Source organism: Eucalyptus grandis, chromosome 6 (genome assembly GCF_016545825.1).
Source record: "Eucalyptus grandis isolate ANBG69807.140 chromosome 6, ASM1654582v1, whole genome shotgun sequence".
Taxonomy (NCBI): domain Eukaryota; kingdom Viridiplantae; phylum Streptophyta; class Magnoliopsida; order Myrtales; family Myrtaceae; genus Eucalyptus; species Eucalyptus grandis.
In genome coordinates this window covers 14,077,357-14,082,970 of record NC_052617.1, presented here as the reverse complement: position 1 = coordinate 14,082,970, position 5,614 = coordinate 14,077,357, and positions in this window count along the sequence as shown.

Below are 5,614 nucleotides of genomic sequence, written 5' to 3'. Positions count from 1 at the left end.
CGAGAGTGAGAAAGATGAAGGTTTTTAGGGTATCACAGCAATGATGCCTTCGTTTCGCGAATAGAAGAGTAATTTGGAAAAGAAAATTTTTGAAAAATAATTACTCACTGTTAGGGCCGTTATCGAATTTGGGTTGGGTCGAAAATGATCCGACTTATATTGATCAATTTAAATCGTTTTGACCCATTTTTATGTAATGTAAATTCCACTCAACCTATATTCAACTCATATACGACCTAGCAGCATATTATTAAAAACATTTTCATATGTACCTAAATTTAAAAAAAGCTTGTTTTTCTACGATTTTTTAAAGATGATATTGCTAAAACTCTTTCTTTAAATACAAATTTAATGGACAATTTTTATAATTTTTTTTTTTTTTTTAATTGAGGTTCTCTTTTTTTCTTGAAAAATATTTTTATGAAGTATTTTGTTCGAGAAACAACAATATTTTTGGATATTTGTCTAAAATTTGAAAATGAATTAAAAATTGAAAAATCCGATTGCATTGCTTTTTAATGTTTTTAATTTTTTTAAATCTAATTTGTACTTTTTTATTTTTATTTAAAAAAATAGAATTCAATTTTTTTTAAATCGAGTTTTTAATTAATTTTTTTTCATTTTTCTTTGCTAGTTGTTGGCCACAATGACGGCCTTCAAGCTGAACCTTGCTAGCCTCAGGCAAGGCTCCATGATCATCACTCATGAAAATAGTTGTGCATAAATTTTTATCGACAATGAAAATATTTTCCATTGACCAATTTTTCCATATTTGATAAGTAATTATTTTTTTGGAAATATTTTTCAAATCATTCTTTTTTGCGAAATGAACGCAGCTCTTTTTCTTTCACAGGATTAGATAAAGGAAAATTTACTTGTTAGATATATTTAGAATATTCTAAATACATATAATACATCTTTATGATATTATGGATATATAAAAAATTCTAAATATCTTCACCATTGACTATAATTGATTGTGTAATATCTTGTTAATGTAGATAATCAAACTATAAAGCTTATAAATAGGCTCATCGATACTTATTAGTACATATCAATATATATATTCTCTTTGTCTCTTCTGCTTTCTTCTTAAATTTACTGAAACGACTTTTTATGTGTTTAGCATTTGGCTAGCAACAGTGACTGGTTTCATAAACTTATATGAAATGTTGACATTGGTTTCGGGCATTTATTTTTCTTTGTATGTGCCTTTTAAGGCTCCTCATTCTTGAGTTTTTTTTTTTTTTTTTTTGGCGGTCCTCATTCTTGAGTATGAATAGCGCCTTTTGGTCTTCAAGACAAGTGAATACTGAATAGTGCCTTTTGTTCTTCAAGACAAGGAGGCTTTTAAAAGTATCGATTACTGGAAAAAGTTAAATCAACATCGTAACGGGTTTGTCTTTTAAGCGTCGGAGCTGATTTGCGATCAGCTTTTCTTTTCCTTTCTACTTCAGGCAAGATCATTTTAACTTCCTCATCATTATAACTAGAAAGAATTTTGCCGGTATCTACTATCCAATTTGTGTGGTTTCCATACATGTGTGTCATATTTTCTCTAGACTCTAAGATGTAATTTGTTCCTTGATGCCGAACACCTTTCGTACAGGATTTCGATCATATCGAAAAACAAGTAGAAGCTGCTGGTGAGAAAATGAAGAGGCTTTGCTCCAAAATTTTCCATGATGTGCAGCCTCAATTGGGTTCAGAAGGAGATGCTTCCGCCAGTGGCAGTGCTAATTTAATGAAAAGTGTTGAAAATGAACCCAGGAATAGCATCCCAAATCAATCGCAGGTGGCCTCTGTTAAGGGAAGAAAATATTCAACAAATATTTAGGAAATATTTGTTATTCCGTTATATTTTGTATCTTATCTCTTAGAGTCGGCAAGTATTTAGAGAATATTTGTTATTCGGTTACCTTTCGTATCTTATCTCTTAAGAGTCCCTTACATATATTGTATTTGCAACACAATTATGTACAATGAACTTTTTTAATTAATTTCCCTTAGAGAATTATGTGGGCCGTGAATTGAGCGACCCTGGTCCTTTTACATTTGACCCCCCAGTTGGATACTCAAGAGATGTACCCCAGTGGTAGAGAGTAATGATGAACATGTCCCGACGATCACTGGACAATTGCAGGTGACCTGCCATTTGGACCCTTTTCAGGAACCAATTGAACCTCAAAACTTCTAATTGCTCTGCTCAGAATTCGATTGAGGTGCCGGCGTCTTCCTCAGATGTGAGGCTACCGGATGAACCCACTTCCTTTGTTAGTATAAAGGACCGAGGACATACAATGGACAATCCTAGTCAGGAACCTGAACAAAGTGAACCTCAAAATTTTAATCCCTCCTCTCAAAATTTGTTTGAGGTGCCGGAGAGTTCCTCAGATTTCGGACCACTCGACAACCTAAGTGCGCTTGATAGTGCGAAGAACCAACTGGGACATTCATTCGACGACCCTAGTCTGGAGCCAACTGGATCTCAAACTTCTGATCCCTCTTCTCCAGATTTGTTTGGGGCGTCAGAGTCTTCTTCAGAATTGGAACGGCTCGACATAACTTTTGCTTTTGCTAGAGTTAAGAACCTACCGGGACATTCTTTTAACGACTCCAGCCAGGAAAAAAGTGAGTCTCAAACTCGTAATCCCTCTTCCAAGAATTCGTTTGAGGTGCCAGAGTCGTTAGACATAGTACAACTGGACAAACCAACTGCTTTCGGTAGCATGAAGAACCATCAAACACATATGTTCGACTCCCCAAGGGCTCCAGTTTTTCGTGCATATACTCAAGGGTGGACTGTCCGTATCATCTTCGGGGCGTACAGACGGTACCTTGACCAAAGAAAAGGCTGCCAAGTTTTGGAAGGAAAATGCCGTGCATGGGGAGTCGTCCGCACCTGAGATGTACTTAATCTCTTCTGTTGAAAAGGATTTATGCGAAGTTGATTTTCTGTCCATTCATCTCCCTAGCGACCACATTCCAAACACTGCAAGTTTAGCCTTGAACAAGCTTTCACCTGCGGATTCAGTTCATGCTGAGGAGGACCTTGTCCCTTCTGACAGCTTCACAGTTGAAACTGTTCGCAGTGTTGGTGCTTCAAATACGATCGCTTCATCTGATATGTCTTCACCAGTTGCATCCCATGAGCAAGAGGCAAAGACAACATATCTTGAAAGCTTAAGCAATCCAGTGGAAGTTGAATCTTATGAGTCAGAAATCTTGCCTGAAGTTTCCTTTCAAAGAGGGAGCTTTTGTGACGATGAAGTTGGTATTGTAAGGTATTGTAATGACTATGCTTGAATAGATTGTATCTACACAACTTCTGTTGACTTCCACATCTAAGTGAAAGGAAACTGAGAATGCTCTGACCGAACATAAAACAGAACAGCAATTTGACTGATATGAATACTGGGTAGACATATAAAAAGCATGAAGAGCATAAAAGCGTCACTTCTGAGAGGTTTCCAACCATGAACCTTTGATGCTTGTTTAAACAAATCCTCGCCCTACTAAAACTGAATAGATCTTCATTCTGGCTTCTTCTTCACTGTAATAGCAAGCGACAAATTGTGAAAAAATAATACGGACACCAATAAATCAAGGTGATCAATGACCATCAGCAACCATTTGCACAAAAGTGAGAGGAACTTTTGCTTCTGTATGCACCAAATACCATTCACAAGCATCCTCGTAGCTACTAGCCCTGATATTGTAATGATGACCAATTTCAAGAGGCGTTCACTTCACATAAAAGGGAAATATGCCTCATTTGGCAATGAAAGAAAAAAAGAAACAACCCCGATCATCCCTTCATGCCAAAATAAATTCTAAATCAAAACACAGCATAATAATCACTGCAAAACAAATGCTAAGATCGGCCTAACACTCCAAACCAGAGCTAAGAGACCAAAAATTAGTCATTGTTCTTGGCTAGAACAAGAAAAAAGTTATTCATGGAAAATTGTTACCTGATTTGCGAAAGACGGAAGCAAAGAATGCCATAGGAAATCCTAACACGTCATGAAAGAAGCTGAAAATATGACCGATGAGCGATGGCGAAACAGATTACAAGCAGAGAAAAAGTTCTAAATAATATGAAGTTGATAAACCCGGCAGCGGTCTAAACCTACTCAGTTCATTTCATCATTTCATGGACAACCATCACAACGACGAACAAACAAGTTGTCACGCAAAAACGCAACTCGAGTCACCGACCTTCCAACGTCGCTACGGCGGAGTCGACGACTGACAAGTTTTCGCTGTTTTCGAGACAAAAGGTAAAATTTGGACGGGAGTTAAAAAGTGGAATGTTTTTTAGGGTATTGACGAACGAAAAATAAGTGATTTAAAAAATATCTTTTCAAAATAGTTAGTAATATCTTTTAGAAAAATAAACAGATAGATTTTTTTTATTTGCCCACGAAAATAGTGTATATAAAATTTTATTGACAATGAAAATATTTTCCGTTGACTAATTTTACTATATTGATATAGGCAATCATTTCTTGAAAAATATTTTCTGAATCATTTATATTTTTGCGAAATCAACACGCCTAGCCTCTTCTTCTTTCGTAGGATTGGATAATAGAAGATTTGCTTGTTGGATATCTTTAGATTATTCTGGATATCTATGATATTCTGGATCAAAAACTTCTAATTCAAGTTTTCTTTAAGGTTGATGCGTGGTTGTTGACTTGGTGGAGGGAATGCTGTGGTTCGGGAGTGCCCAGAAGCTTCACTTATTATTTGGCCACATTGCTTTTATAGTTTGAATCACCATACGCATCGACATTGCAGAGGTGGTATTTAACTATATTCGATAATCGAGGTCTACAATAGTAAGTGATGACCCTAATGCTCTTGGAAACTCGTAGTCAAGTCCTTCCTCTCAAGAATGTTTCAGCCGGAGGCATTTTAATTCAGCCTACTTGACGATCTAGTTCAGAACATAGTGACAATTTGACGTGGTGATGATTTCTTATGCCGATTATTGTTCCATATGTTAATAGGTCAAGTTCATTGGATGTCCATACGTGACCGACGGATGGCAGTGATTGTCCTGTGAAGCCTTAACGTGATTGTTCCTTCCATGGCAAATATGGTGTCATAAATTGATGCGGCTGAGCTTAAAATGAAATTGGAGAAATTGGAAGTGGCTGAGGTAGACACCTTAATCATTTAGTGCTTTTGCCTCTCCTTGTTTTGTTCCATTTTTCCGCGTCCTTTTTCATGGGGCATGAGACATTGGCCCCTCGCGAGTAAGGCCGAGGCCAGGGGAGTTCTGAGAGAAGAGTTTCCGCCACAGGCGGAGCTGGAATTCCAGTGTAAAAATCCCACTCCATCCCCGGGGCAACACAGGTCGCCTGGGTCCACCCCAAGCCAAAAGCCTTCTCTCTCTTAATTTCAATTTCACACACACTCTCTCTCTTCTCTTCTGTTCGCGCTTCTCTCTCTCGCACTCTGCTCTTTCTCCCTCCTACTCATGCGACCTTTGTCAAATCCAACGAGAGCAAGCCTCACCTTGGGCACGAGGAGCGAGCCCTCACCAGGCCTCGCCTATGGCCGGTCGCTAATCAAAGACCAAAGGAAAAGAAAAGTAAAAAAGAAA